A 15,543-nucleotide genomic window follows, 5' to 3' on the forward strand; every position below is an offset into this window, starting at 1 on the left:
TGAGCGCTTACTGTGTGCAGAGCACTGTACTAAGCGCTTGGGAAGTACAAGTTGGCAACACATAGAGACAGTCCCTACCCAACAGTGGGCTCACAGTCTAAAAGAAAGACTAGCCGCTCCCAGGCCCGGCCGCCCCGGGGTCTGGTTTGGCCAGCTGGGGCAGTGGGTAGAGAGAAGCAGCGTGGCTCCGTGGAAAGAGCCCGGGCTTTGGAGTCAGAGGTCATGGGTTCAAATCCCCGCTCCACCAACTGTCAGCTGGGTGACTTTGGGCAAGTCACTTCACGTCTCTGGGCCTCAGTTCCCTCATCTGGAAAATGGGGATTAAAGCTGTGAGACCCTGTGGGACAACCTGATCACCTTGTCACCTCCCCAGCGCTTAGAACAGTGCTTTGCACAAAGTAAGCGCTTAATAAATTCCATCATTATTATTATTATTATTATTAGAGAGCCTTCCGGAGGGCTGGGCCTCGGACTTCCAAGGGACTTAGGAAGGCCTGGCCTGGGCCCGTCCCCTCTGACCCCATGGAGAGTGAGGAAAGATGGGGCCGCCTGGAGGGAGCCGGCCTAGTCACTCACGATGGGAGAGTGCTCTGCACGTAGTAAGCGCTCAATAAATACGATTGATGATGATGATGATGAGAAGAGCCTGCTCACTCTCCAGCCCCCTAACCCCCAATCCCCCCACTCCATACCCCCAATTCCCCAACCCCCTGGGCCTCAATCTCGCCTGGCCTGTCCCGCCATCCACCCCTGGCCCACGTCCTACCTCCTCCTCCTCCTCCTCCTCATCATCAATTGTATTTATTGAGCACTTACTATGTGCAGAGCACTGTACTAAGCGCTTGGGAAGTACAAATTGGCAACATATAGAGACAGCCCCTACCAAACAATCACTCTTCCCCCTTCAAAGGCCTCCTGAAAGACTGTGAGCCCACTGTTGGGTAGGGACCGTCTCTATATGTTGCCAACTTGGACTTCCCAAGCGCTTAGTACAGTGCTCTGCACACAGTAAGCGCTCAATAAATACGATTGAATGAATGAATGAATGAATGAAAGGCACACCTCCCCCAAGAGGCCTTCCAAGACAAAGCCCCCCTTTTTTCATTCATTCATTCATTCAATCGTGTTTCTTGAGCGCATACTGTGTGCAGAGCACTGGACTAAGCGCTTGGGAAGTACAAGTCGGCAACATCTAGAGATGGTCCCTACCCAACAGTGGGCTCACAATCAATCAATCAATCAATCGTATTTATTGAGCGCTTACTGTGTGCAGAGCACTGTACTAAGCGCTTGGGAAGTACAAGTAGTCTAGAAGGGGGAGACAGACAACAAAACAAAACATGTAGACGGGTGTCAACGCCGTCATAATAAATAGGATTTTAGCTATATGCACACCAATAATAAAATAGAGTAACAAATATGTACAAGTAAAATTAAGAGAGTAATAAATACGGACAAATATATACAAGTGCTGTGGGGAGGGAAAGGAGGTAGGGCAGGGGGAGGGCGATGAGGAGGGGAGGGAAAAGGGGGCTCAGTGTGGGAAGGCCTCCTGGAGGAGGTGAGCTCTCAGTGGTGTTTTGAAGGGAGGAAGAGAGCTAGTTTGGCAGATGTGCGGAGGAAGGGCATTCCGGGCCAGGAGGAGGACATGGGCCGGGGGCTCAATAAAGCGCTCAATAAATACGATTGAATGAACGAACGATTCTCCCCACCCCTCACCAATCTCCCCCATCCCATCCCCCTACTCTATTCCCCTCCCCACCGATGCCCCCATTCTATCCCCCTCACCATGGAGCCCAACCCCCTCACCACAGAGACCCCTTAAAGCAGGTCCCTGGATAGGGGAGAGATGCTCCCTTCTCCCCTCCCTCCCTCCCCATTTTCTCTCTCCCTCCTTCACACCTTCCCTCCCTCCCTCCTTGTCTCCCTCCATCCCTCCTTCACCCCCACTCCTTTACCCCCTCCTCCCCTTCCTCCCTCCCTCCTCGTCTCCCTCGATCCCTCCTTCACCCCCACTCCTTTCCCCCCTCCTCCCCTCCCTCCCTCCTTCCTTCACCCCCATTCCTTTACCCCCTCCTCCCCTTCGTCCCTTCATGCCCTCCTCCCCTTCCTCCCTCCCTCCCTCCTCCTTTTCTCCCTCCCTCCCTCCTTCTTTCACCCCCATTCCTTTACCCCCTCCTCCCCTTCCTCCCTTCACCCCTGCTCCCCTCCTTCCTCACCCCCACTCCTTTACCCCCTCCTCCCCTTCCTCCCTCCCTCCTCATCTCCGTCCATCCCTCCTTCACCCCCACTCCTTTCCCCCTCCTCCCCTCCCTCCCTCCTTCCTTCACCCTCATTCCTTTACCCCCTCCTCCCCTTCCTCCCTTCACCCCCTCCTCCCCTCCCTCCCTCCTTCCTCACCCCCACTCCTTTCCCCCCTCCTCCCCTCCCTCCCTCCATCCTTCTCCCCCATTCCTTTCCCCCCTCCTCCCCTCCCTCCCTCCCTCCTTCCTCACCCCCCTCCTTTCCCCCCTCCTCCCCTTCCTCCCCTCCCCATTTTCTCCCTCCTTCCTTCAGCCCATTCTCTCTCCCCCTTGGCTCACCTTTCTCCCTCTTTCACACCCTCTCTCCCTTCCTCCCCCCTGCTCCTCCTCCTCCTCCTCGCCCCCCCCCCCAGTGTCCCCTCCCTGGCTCCCCGGGTCCAGCCCGGCCCGGCCCAGCTTGGCTTCCCGGTGGCTGCGGAACCTGTTGCTCAGGTTTTAGCTCCACCTCTCCCCCCATCCCTCCCTCCTCCTCCTCCTCCTCCTCCTCCTCCTCCCGCTTCTCCCGAGGCGGAGCTCTCCTGCTCCCTGCGTCTGTGTCCGTCCCTCGGAGCGGTCCTAGAGGAGGCCCCAGGCCGGAGCCCTACTGACCGGTCCCGGGTGGGAGGCCCAGGACAGCCAGGACAGCCGCCCCCCACCTCCGATTTAAGAAAAAGTGGTCCAGGGGGTCCTCCCGGAGGGGCAGCCCCGCCGGCCCCATGGAAATTCCCAAAGTCCCTTGAGGGAGAGCGGGACCCACCGGACAGGACCCGGGATTGAGAGGCCCGAAGCCCCGCTGCCAAGCTGGTGAGTGACCTCTGACCCCCGACCTCCCCCCAACCCCCCCACATACACTCACCCCCCGACTGACCCCCGCAGCCTCCTCTTCCCGACCAAAATTGCCGGTGGTATAGTGGGCTTGGGAGGCAGAGGACCTGGGTTCTAATCCCGCCTCCGCCACTTGGCTGCTGTGGGACCTTGGGTGTCATTCATTCATTCGTATTTACTGAGCGCTTACTGTGTGCAGAGCACTGGACTAAGCGCCTGGGAAGTACAAGTTGGCAACATCTAGAGACTGTCCCTACCCGACAGTGGGCTCACTGTCTCTGTTTACTGTGTGCAGAGCACTGTACTAAGCGCCTGGGAAGTACAAGTTGGCAACATCTAGAGACGGTCCCTACCCGACAGTGGGCTCACTGTCTCCGCTTACTGTGTGCAGAGCACTGTACTAAGCGCCTGGGAAGTACAAATTGGCAACATCTAGAGACGGGCCCTACCCGACAGTGGGCTCACTGTCTCCGTTTACTGTGTGCGGAGCACTGGACTAAGCGCTTGGGAAGTACAAGTCGGTAGTTGTAGTACAACAGAACAACAGTTGTACTTCTGCTGTACTACAGAAGTAGCAGAAACATTCCCTGCCCATTCATTCATTCATTCAATCGTATTTATTGATCACTTACTGTGTGCAGAGCACTATACTAAGCGCTTGGGACATGTTGGCAACATATAGAGACGGTCACTAAGCGCTTGGGAAGTACAGGTCGGTAGTTGTAGTACAACAGAACAACAGTTGTACTGCTGTACAACAGAAGTAGCAGAAACATTCCCTGCCCATTCATTCATTCATGCATTCAATCGTATTTATTGAGCGCTTACCGCGTGCAGAGCACTGGACTAAGCGCTTGGGAAGTACAAGTTGGCAACATCTAGAGACGGTCCCTACCCAACAGCGGGCTCACAGTCTGGAAGGGGGCGACAGACAACAAAACATATTAACAAAATAAAATAAATTGAATAAATATGTACAAATAAAATAAATAAATAGAATAATAAATACTCGTCCCCCTCTCCATCCCCCGTCTTACCTCCTTCCCTTCCCCACAGCACCTGTATATATGTATATATGTTTGTACAGATTTATTACTCTATTTATTTTACTTGTACATATCTATTCTATTTATTTTATTTTGGTAATATGTTTGGTTTTGTTCTCTGTCTCCCCCTTCTAGACTGTGAGCCCACTGTTGGGTAGGGACTGTCGCTAGATGTTGCCAACTTGTACTTCCCAAGCGCGTAGTACAGTGCTCTGCACACAGTAAGCGCTCAATAAATTTGATTGATTGATTGACTGTGAGCCCACTGTTGGGTAGGGACTGTCTCTATATGTTGCCAACTTGTATTCCGAAGCGCTTAGTACAGTGCTCTGCACACAGTAAGCCCTCAAAAAATATGATTGATTGATTGATTGATTGATTAAATACGTACAAAGTCGTTGCACTTCCCTGGGCCTCAGTGACTTCCTTTGGAAAATGGGGATTAAAGTGGTGAGCCCCCTCATGGGACAACCTCACTATCTTGTATCTCCCCCAGCCCTTAGAACAGTCCTCGGCACAGAGTGAGCGCTTAACAAGGACCATTATTATCAATTATTGATATATATTGTGTAGAAATGATATATATTATCATTATTATTATTATTAAGGGGAGGGGAGCAGGGGCAGGGGGCACAGGGTAAGGGGAGCATCTGGGAAAGGCCTGGCCATGTCGGGCATGGAGGGGAGAGATTCCCACCCGTGTTTACGGGTGGACTGGGCTATGGGCTGGGGGTCTGCTCCTCCCTGCCCTCATCATCATCATCATCAATCGTATTTATTGAGCGCTTACTATGTGCAGAGCACTGTACTAAGCGCTTGGGAAGTACAAATTGGCAACATCTAGAGACAGTCCCTACCCAACAGTGGGCTCACAGTCTAAAAGGGGGAGACAGAGAACAAAACCAAACATACTAACAAAATAAAATAAATAGAATAGATATGTACAAGTAAAATAAATAAATAAATAGAGTAATAAATCTGTACAAACATCTATACATATCTACAGGTGCTGTGGGGAAGGGAAGGAGGTAAGGTGGGGGGATGGAGAGGGGGACGAGGGGGAGAGGAAGGAAATGGCTCAGTCTGGGAAGGCTGTTGCATTGTACTTTCCCTCCCTCTTCATATCCACCAGGCAATTCCTCTCCCCTCCTTCAAGACCTTACTGAAGGCCCATCTCCTCCAAGAGGCCTTCCCAGACTAGGCCCCCCTTTTCCTCATCTCCTTCTCCCTTCTGCGTCACCCTGACTCACTCCCTTGGCTCTCCCCTCCTCTCCCAGCCCCACGCCACTTAGGTCCATTGGGTCCACTTAGGTCCAATAAATCCGTCATTTATTTATTTCTATTAATGTCTGTCTCTCCCTCCTCTAGACTGTAATCAATCAATCAATCAGTCGTGTTTATTGAGCGCTTACTGTGTGCAGAGCACTGGACTAAGCGCTTGGGAAGTACAAGTTGGCAACATACAGAGACGGTCCCTACCCAACAGTGGGCTCAAAGTCTAAAAGGGGGAGACAGAGAACAAAACCAAGCATACTAACAAAATAAAATAAATAGAATAGATATGTACAAGCAAAATAAATAAATAGAGTAATAGATATGTACAAACATATATACATATATACAGGTGCTGTGGGGAAGGGAAGGAAGTAAGATGGGGGGGGATGGGGGTGGTTGGGGCAGGGAATGTCACTGTTTATTGTTGCTTTGTATTTTCCCAAGCGCTTAGTCCAGTGCTCTGCACACGGTAAGCGCTCAGTAAATAATAATAATAATAATAATAGCATTTATTAAGTGCTTACTATGTGCAAAGCACTGTTCTAAGCGCTAGGGAGGTTACAAGATGATCAGGTTGTCCCACGGGGGGCTCACAGTCTTCATCCCCAATTTTACAGATGAGGTCACTGAGACCCAGAGAAGTGAAGTGACTTGCCCAAAGTCACACAGCTGACAATTGGCGGAGTCAGGATTTGAACCCATGACCTCTGACTCCAAAGCCCGGGCTCTTTCCACTGAGCCACGCTGCTTCTCTAAATACCATTGAATGAATGAATGAATGAGTTCGGGGAGCTCAGAGGCGGAGGCCAGTGGCCCGCGCCTTCCTCTGGCCAGGGACAATGCTAATAATAATAATGATGGTATTTGTTAAGCGCTTACTCTGTGCAAACCACTGTTCTAAGCACTGGGGGGACACAAGGTGATCAGGTTGTCCCACCGGGGGCTCACAGTTTTCATCCCCATTTTCCAGATGAGGTCACTGAGGCTCAGAGAAGTGAAGCGACTTGCCCAAAGTCACACAGCTGACAAGTGGCAGAGCTGGGATAAGAACCCATGACCCCTGACTCCCAAATCCGTGCTCTTTCCGTTGAGCCACGCTGTTTATTTTTTTATTTATTTATCTTCCTTGTACCTATCTATTCTATTTATTTTATTTTGTTAGTATGTTTGGTTTTGTTCTCTGTCTCCCCCTTCTAGACTGTGACCCCGCAGTTGGGTAGGGACCGTCTCTATGTGTTGCCGACTTGTCCTTCCCAAGCGCTTAGTCCAGTGCTCTGCACACAGTAAGCGCTCAGTAAATACGATTGATTGATTGATTGATTGATTGAACGGGCTGTGCTATACTAAGCACCAGACATGTTCCCTGCTACATATCCATTCTATTTATTTTATTTTGTTAGCATGTTTGGTTTTGTTCTCTGTCTCCCCCTTCTAGACTGTGAGCCCGCTGTTGGGTAGGGACTGGCTCTACGTGTTGCCGACTTGTCCTTCCCAAGCGCTTAGTACAGTGCTCTGCACACAGTAAGCGCTCAGTAAATACGATTGATTGATTGATTGATTGAGGGGGCCGTCAGGGTGGGGATTTGGGGGTCCCTGGTGTCAGGGGGAATCGTCCGCTAGGAATCCTCAGGGCATGGGACCCCTGATTTGGGATCAGAGTGCCTCTCCCACAGTGGAGTGGGAATGGGGGGAGGATGGAGGGGGGGCCCACTGCAGGGGCTTCAGGAACTTCATCATCATCATCAATCGTATTTATTGAGCGCTTACTATGTGCAGAGCACTGTACTAAGCGCTTGGGAAGTACAAATTGGCAACATATAGAGACAGTCCCTACCCAACAGTGGGCTCACAGTCTAAAACCGGCACTTCACTCTCCATCCTGCTGTGGGTCTCCCCTCCCCAGCCTCAGTTTCCCCACAGGTCCCAGGCAGGGCTGGGGGATGCCGCGGGGAGGGCCGGGGCCTCCTTGGGGGGTAGAGGAGCACCCCCCACTCCCCCATTCCGGGTCTCTGCCTTGGGGAGGGGGTGAGGGCGGGCACAGGACCTCGCCGGCCTTCACGCTCCGGCGAGCCGAGCACCGGTTCCGCAGGTCTGGACGGGGCCTGTCCAGTCATCTGGCCTCAATCAATCAATCAATCAATCAATCCAGAGTATTTATTGAGCGTTTACAGGGAGGCCGAACACTGTGCTAAGCCCTTGGGAGAGGACAATGTGGTAGACACGTTCCCTGCCCACAGTGAGCTTACAGTCATCATCATCATCAATCGTATTTATTGAGCGCTTACTATGTGCAGAGCACTGGACTAAGCACTTGGGAAGTACAAATTGGCAACATACAGAGACAGTCCCTACCCAACAGTGGGCTCTACAGTCTAGAGTTTTCATTCAGTGGTATTTATTGAGCGCTTACCATGTGCCAAGCGGTCATGGGTTCAAATCCCGGCTCCGCCACTGGTCAGCTGCGTGACTTTGAGCAAGTCACTTCACTTCTCTGAGCCTCAGTGACCTCATCTGGAAAATGGGGATTAAGACTGTGAGCCCCATGTGAGACAACCTGATCACCTTGTATCCACCCCCAGCGCTTAGAACAGCGCTCTGCACATAGTAAGCGCTTAACAAATGCCATTGTTATTATTATTATTATTCTCTGAGAAGCAGCGTGGCTTAGTGGAAAGAGCCCGGGCTTTGGAGTCAGAGGTCAAGGGTTCAAATCCCGGCTCTGCCACTTGCCAGCTGTGTGATCTTGGGCAAGTCACTTCGCTTCTCTGTGCCTCAGTTCCCTCATCTGGAAAATGGGGACTAAGACTGCGAGCCCCACGTGGGACAGCCTGATCACCTTATATCTACCCCAGTGCTTAGAGCAGTGCTTTGCACATAGCGCTTAACAAATGCCATTATTATTATTGTTATTCTCTGTGCCTCAGTTACCTCATCTGGAAAAAGGGGATTAAGACTGTGAGCCCCCTGTGGGTCAACCTGCTCACCTTGCAACCTCTCCAGCGCTTAGAACAGTGCTTTGCACATAGTAAGCGCTTAATAAATGCCATTATTATGATTATCATTATTATTAATCGTCTGCTGTGTGACCTTAGGCAAGTCACTTCACTTCTCTGGGCCTCAGTTACCTCAACTGTAAAATGGGGATGAAGGCTGTGAGCCCCCCGTGGAACAACCTGATCACCTTGTAACCTCCCCAGCGCTTAGAACAGTGCTTTGCACATAGTAAGCGCTGAATAAATGCCATCATCATCATCATCATCATCATTTGTGTGTGTATGAGTGAACAAGAGTTCTGGACTGTGAGCCCATTGTTGGGCAGGGACTGTCTCTGTTGCCAAATTGGACTTTCCAAGCTTGTAGTTCAGGGCTCTGCACACAGTAAGTGCTCAATAAATATGATTAAATGAATGAATGAGAGTGTGTGTGTGTGCATTTATGTGTATATGTGTGTATATGAATGGATGAGAGTGTATGTATGAATTTGTGTGTATTTATGTATATATGTGTGTATATGAATGGATGGGTGTTTGTATGAATTTGTGTGTATTTATGTGTATATGTGTGTATACGAATGGATGAGAGTGTATGTATGAATTTGTGTGTATTTATGTGTATATGTGTGTATATGAATGGATGAGAGTGTATGTATGAATTTGTGTGTATATATGAATGGATGAAAGTGTATGTATGAATTTGTGTGTATTTATGTGCATATGTGTGTATACGAATGGATGAGAGTGTATGTATGTATCTATTACTCTATTTTACTTGTACATATCTATTCTGTTTATTTTATTTTGTTAGTATGTTTGGTTTTGTTCTCTGTCTCCCCCTTTTAGACTGTGAGCCCACTGTTGGGTAGGAACTGTCTCTATATGTTGCCAACTTGTACTTCCCAAGCGCTTAGTACAGTGCCCTGCACACAGTAAGCGCTCAATAAATATGATTGATTGATTGATTGATGTATGAATTTGTGTGTATTTATGTGTGTATGTGTGTATATGAATGGATGAGAGTGTTTGTATGAATTTGTGTGTGTGTGTGGATTTATTGTATATGTGTGTATATGAATGGATGAGAGTGTATGTATGAGTTTGTGTGTGTGTGTGTGGATTTATGTGTATATGTGTGTATATGAATGGATGAGAGTATATGTATGAATTTGTGTGTGTGTATTTATGTGTATATGTGTGTATATGAATGGATGAGAGTGTATGTATGAATTTGTGTGTGTGTATGGATTTATGTGTATATGTGTGTATATGAACGGATGAGAGTGTATGTATGAATTTGTGTGTGTATTTATGTGTATATGTGTGTATATGAATGGATGAGAGTGTATGTATGAATTTGTGTGTGTATGTGTGTGTATATGACTCTGGGGTGGCCGGAGTCTGGGTCGTCATGGCAACAGGGAGGTGCGGATGGACCCCTCCTGCCTCCGGGCCCCGGGACCTCACAAAGGCCTGGCTGTTCCCACCGCTGCCCAGGAAACCCCCACCCCTCCCGGGGCCGCCACAGGCTCAAACTCTAAAAACAAACACACACACGCACACCCTTGTTCACTCATACGCACATACAGACACACACACGCACTCCTTCCCTCATACACACACAAATTCATACAAACTCTCTCGTCCACTCATATAAACACATATACAGATAAATATACACACACTCTCATCCATTCAATCATATTTATTGAGCACTTACTATGCGCAGAGCACTGGACTAAGCACTTGGAAAGTCCAATTCGACAACAGATACAGGCCCAACCCAACAACGGGCTCACAGTCTAGAACTCTTGTTCGCTCATACACACAGAAATACAGACACACCCCCTTGTTCACTCATACACACAGAAATGCACACACACACCCTTGCTCACTCATACGCACACACAGACACACACACACATTCCTTCCCTCATACACACACAAATTCATACAAACACTCTCGTCCACTCATATAAACACCTATACAGATAAATATACACACACTCTCATTCATTCAATCTTATTTATTGAGCACTTACTATGTGTAGGGCACTAGACTAAGCACTTGAAAAGTCCAATTCGACAACAGATACAGGCCCAACCCAACAACGGGCTCACAGTCTAGAACTCTTGTTCGCTCATACACACAGAAATACAGACACACCCCCTTGTTCACTCATACGCACACACACATTCCTTCCCTCATACACACACAAATTCATACAAATACTCTCGTCCACTCATATACGCACGTATACACATAAATACACACACACTCTCATCCATTCAGTCATATTTATTGAGCACTTACTGTGCGCAGAGCACTGGACTAAGCACTTGGAAAGGCCAATTTGGCAACAGATGCAGTCCCAACCCAACAACAGGCTCACAGTCTAGAACTCTTGTTCACTCATACACACAGAAATACACACACACGCCCTTGTTCACTCATACGCACATACAGACACACACACACACACACACTCCTTCCCTCATACACACACAAATTCATACAAACACTCTCGTCCACTCATATAAACACATATACAGATAAATATACACACACTCTCATCCATTCAATCGTATTTATTGAGCACTTACTATGCGCAGAGCACTGGACTAAGCTCTTGGAAAGGCCAATTAGGCAACAGATACAGTCCCAACCCGACAACGGGCTCACAGTCTAGAACTCTTGTTCGCTCATACACACAGAAATACAGACACACCCCCTTGTTCACTCATACGCACACACACATTCCTTCCCTCATACACACACAAATTCATACAAATACTCTCGTCCACTCATATACGCACGTATACACATAAATACACACACACTCTCATCCATTCAGTCATATTTATTGAGCACTTACTGTGCGCAGAGCACTGGACTAAGCACTTGGAAAGGCCAATTTGGCAACAGATGCAGTCCCAACCCAACAACAGGCTCACAGTCTAGAACTCTTGTTCACTCATACACACAGAAATACACACACACGCCCTTGTTCACTCATACGCACATACAGACACACACACACACACACACTCCTTCCCTCATACACACACAAATTCATACAAACACTCTCGTCCACTCATATAAACACATATACAGATAAATATACACACACTCTCATCCATTCAATCGTATTTATTGAGCACTTACTATGCGCAGAGCACTGGACTAAGCTCTTGGAAAGGCCAATTAGGCAACAGATACAGTCCCAACCCGACAACGGGCTCACAGTCTAGAACTGTTGTTCACTCATACACACAGAAATACACACACACACCCTTGCTCACTCATACGCACACACAGACACACACACACACTCCTTCCCTCATACGCACACAAATTCATACACTCTCGTCCACTCATATAAACACCTATACAGATAAATATACACACACTCTCATCCATTCAATCTTATTTATTGAGCACTTACTATGCACAGAGCACTGGACTAAGCACTTGGAAAGTCCAATTCGGCAACAGATAACAGATGCAGTCCCAACCCAACAACGGGCTCACAATCTAGAACTCTTGTTCGCTCATACACACAGAAATGCACACACACACCCTTGTTCACTCATACGCACATACAGACACACACACTCCTTCCCTCATACACACACAAATTCATACATACACTCTTGTCCGCTCATGTACACACAAATACACATAAATACACACACACACTCTCATCCATTCAATCATATTTATTGAGCACTTACTATGCGCAGAGCACTGGACTAAGCACTTGGAAAGTCCAATTCGGCAACAGATACAGGCCCAACCCAACAACGGGCTCACAGTCTAGAACTCTTGTTCACTCATACACACAGAAATACACACACACACCCTTGTTCACTCATACGCACACACACATTCCTTCCCTCATGCACACACAAATTCATACACTCTCGTCCGCTCATATACACACATATACACACACACTCTCATCCATTCAGTCATATTTATTGAGCACTTACTATGCGCAGAGCACTGGACTAAGCACTTGGAAAGTCCAATTCGGCAACAGATAACAGATGCAGTCCCAACCCAACAACGGGCTCACAATCTAGAACTCTTGTTCGCTCATACACACACGTACACACAGAAATACACGCACACACAGACATATACCCACACACACTCTCCTGCACTCATATACACACACATACACACACAAATTCATACATACACTCTTGTCCACTCATATAAACACATATACACATAAATACACACAAACACTCTCATTCGATTAATCAATCAATCTTATTTATTGAGCGCTGACTGTGTGCAGAGCACTGTACTAAGCGCTTGGGAAGTACAAGTTGGCAACATTCATTCAGTCATATTTATTGAGCACTTACTATGCACAGAGCACTGGACTAAGCACTTGGAAATGCATACAAACACTCTCGTCCGCTCATATACACACATATACACATAAATACACACATTCATTCATTCAATCTTATTTATTGAGCACTTACTATGCGCAGAGCACTGGACTAAGCACTTGGAAAGTCCAATTTGGCAACAGATACAGTCCCAACCCAACAACGAGCTCACAGTCTAGAACTCTTGTTCACTCATACACACAGAAATACACACACACACCCTTGTTCACTCATACGCCCACGCACACACACACACACACACACACACAGACATTCCTTCCCTCATACTCACACAAATTCATACATACACTCTCGTCCACTCATATAAACACATATACACATAAATACACACACACACTCTCATTCATTCAATCATATTTATTGAGCACTTACTATGCGCAGAGCACTGGACTAAGCACTTGGAATGTCCAATTCGGCAACAGATACAGGCCCAACCCAACAACGGGCTCACAATCTAGAACTCTTGTTCACTCATACGTGCAGAAATACACACACACACACCCTTGTTCACTCACAGGCACACACAGACATACACACACACACACCCCCTCATGTACACATATACAGTCACACTTATACACACACACACACTCACACAGACAGGTACTCACACTCAGATAATAATAATGGTATTTGTTAAGTGCCTACTATGTGCTAAGCACTGTTCTAAGCGCTGGGGTAGATACAAGGTCATCAGGTTGTCCCACGTGGGGCTCCCAGTCTTCGTCCCTATTTTCCAGATGAGGTCACTGAGGCTCAGAGAAGTGAAGTGACTTGCCCAAGGTCACACAGCAGACGAGTGGCAGAGCCGGGATTAGAACCCAGGACCTCTGGCTCCCAAGCCCGGGCTCTTGCCATTGAGCCGCGCTGCTTCTCGGGGTATATATATATATATATATATATATATATATATATATATATATATATATATAAAAATATATATATATATATACTCGTGCACACACACTCATGTGGACACACATTCACCCACACAAATATATGCAAACTCATAAATTCAGAGTTTGCTTAGAGAAGCAGCGCGGCTCAGTGGAAAGATCCCGGGCTTGGGAGCCAGAGGTCATGGGTTCTAATCCCGGCTCCGCCGCTTGTCAGCTGGGTGACTTTGGGCAAGTCACTTCACTTCTCTGGGCCTCAGTTCCCTCATCTGGAAAATGGGGATGAAGACTGTGAGCCCCACTTGGGGCGACCTGATTACCTTCAATCCCCCCCAAGTGCTTAGAACAGTGCTTGGCACGTAATAATAATAATAATGATAATGGTATTTGTTAAGCGCATAGTATATGCCAAGCACTGTTCTAAGCACTGGGGGGATACAAGGTCATCAGGTTGTCCCACGGGGGGCTCACAGTCTTCATCCCCATTTTACGGATGAGGGAACTGAGGCACAGAGAAGTGAAATGAGCCCACTGTTGGGTAGGGACTGTCTCTAGATGTTGCCAATTTGTACTTCCCAAGCGCTTAGTACAGTGCTCTGCACACAGTAAGCGCTCAATAAATACGATTGATGATGATGAAGTGACTTGCCCATAGTCACACAGCAAATGTGGCGGAGCTGAGATTAGAACCCATGACCTCTGACTCCCAAGTCCGGGCTCTTTCCACTGAGCCACGCTGAATCAATACTGAATAAATACGATTGATTGATTGATTGATTATTTATTTTATTTGTGCATATTTATTTTATTTATTTTATTTTGTGAATTTGTTTTGTTGTCTGTCTCCCCCTTCTAGACTGTGAGCCCACTGTTGGGTAGGGACCGTCTCTAGATGTTGCCAACTTGGACTTCCCAAGTGCTTAATCCAGTGCTCTGTACACAGTAAGCGCTCAATAAATACGATTGATTGATTGATTGATTGAACGGGCTGTGCTATACTAAGCACCAGACATGTCCCCTGCCCACAAGGGGCTTCTAGTCACCTGGAACGTTCCCAACCAGAGAAGCCTAGGGGATAGAATCCGGACCTCGGAGTCGGAAGGACCTGGGTTCTAATCCTGGCTCTGCCACTTGTTCTGCTGTGGGACCTTGGGCGAGTCACTTCACTTCTCCGGGCCTCAGCTACCTCATCTGGAAAATGGGGTTGAAGACCGTGAGCCCCACGTGGGACAGGGGACTGTGTCCGACCTGATGAGCTTAGATCTACCCCAGCGCTTAGTACAGTGCCTGGCATGTGGGAAGCACTTAACAAATACTATTTAAAAAAACCCCAGTGGAAGCGTGGGCCTGCAGGTTTCCGGCTCCTCCTCTGAAGGACAGCAGTGGGGGTGACCTTGGGCAAGTCGCTTCACTTCTCTGGGCCTCAGTTCCCTCATCTGTAAAATGGGCATTAATAATAATAATAATAATAATGGCATTTGTTAAGTGCTTACACCGTTCTAAGCGCTGGGAGGGGATACAAGATGATCAGGTTGTCCCACGTGGGACTTAAGTTGTCACTTAACTTCTCTGGGCCTCGGTTCCCTCATCTGTAAAATGGGGATTAAGACTGTGAGCCCCCCCCGTGGGGCAACCGGATCACTCTGTAACCTCCCCAGCGCTTAGAACAGTGCTTTGCACAGAGTAAGCGCTTAACAAATGCCATTATTATAATAATAATTATTCTAATATAATATAATATGATATATTAATATAATATAATAATTATTAATTATTATATATAATAATAATAATGGCA

General features: G+C 47.8%; 1 protein-coding gene across 2 annotated transcripts in view; it reads left to right on the forward strand.

The window, feature by feature from the left end:
• Positions 1 to 2,845: 2,845 nt before the first annotated feature.
• The window catches only part of EPS8L2 (EPS8 like 2), a 112,736-nt gene continuing 100,038 nt past the window's right edge, over positions 2,846 to 15,543 (forward strand). For both annotated transcript variants that reach the window (XM_038764862.1, XM_038764863.1), the window contains exon 1: positions 2,846 to 3,086. The gene's annotated coding sequence lies outside the window, so the exon portion shown is untranslated. The remainder of the gene's footprint in view (positions 3,087 to 15,543) is intronic.

Source organism: Tachyglossus aculeatus, chromosome 22 (genome assembly GCF_015852505.1).
Source record: "Tachyglossus aculeatus isolate mTacAcu1 chromosome 22, mTacAcu1.pri, whole genome shotgun sequence".
In the NCBI taxonomy this organism is placed as follows: domain Eukaryota; kingdom Metazoa; phylum Chordata; class Mammalia; order Monotremata; family Tachyglossidae; genus Tachyglossus; species Tachyglossus aculeatus.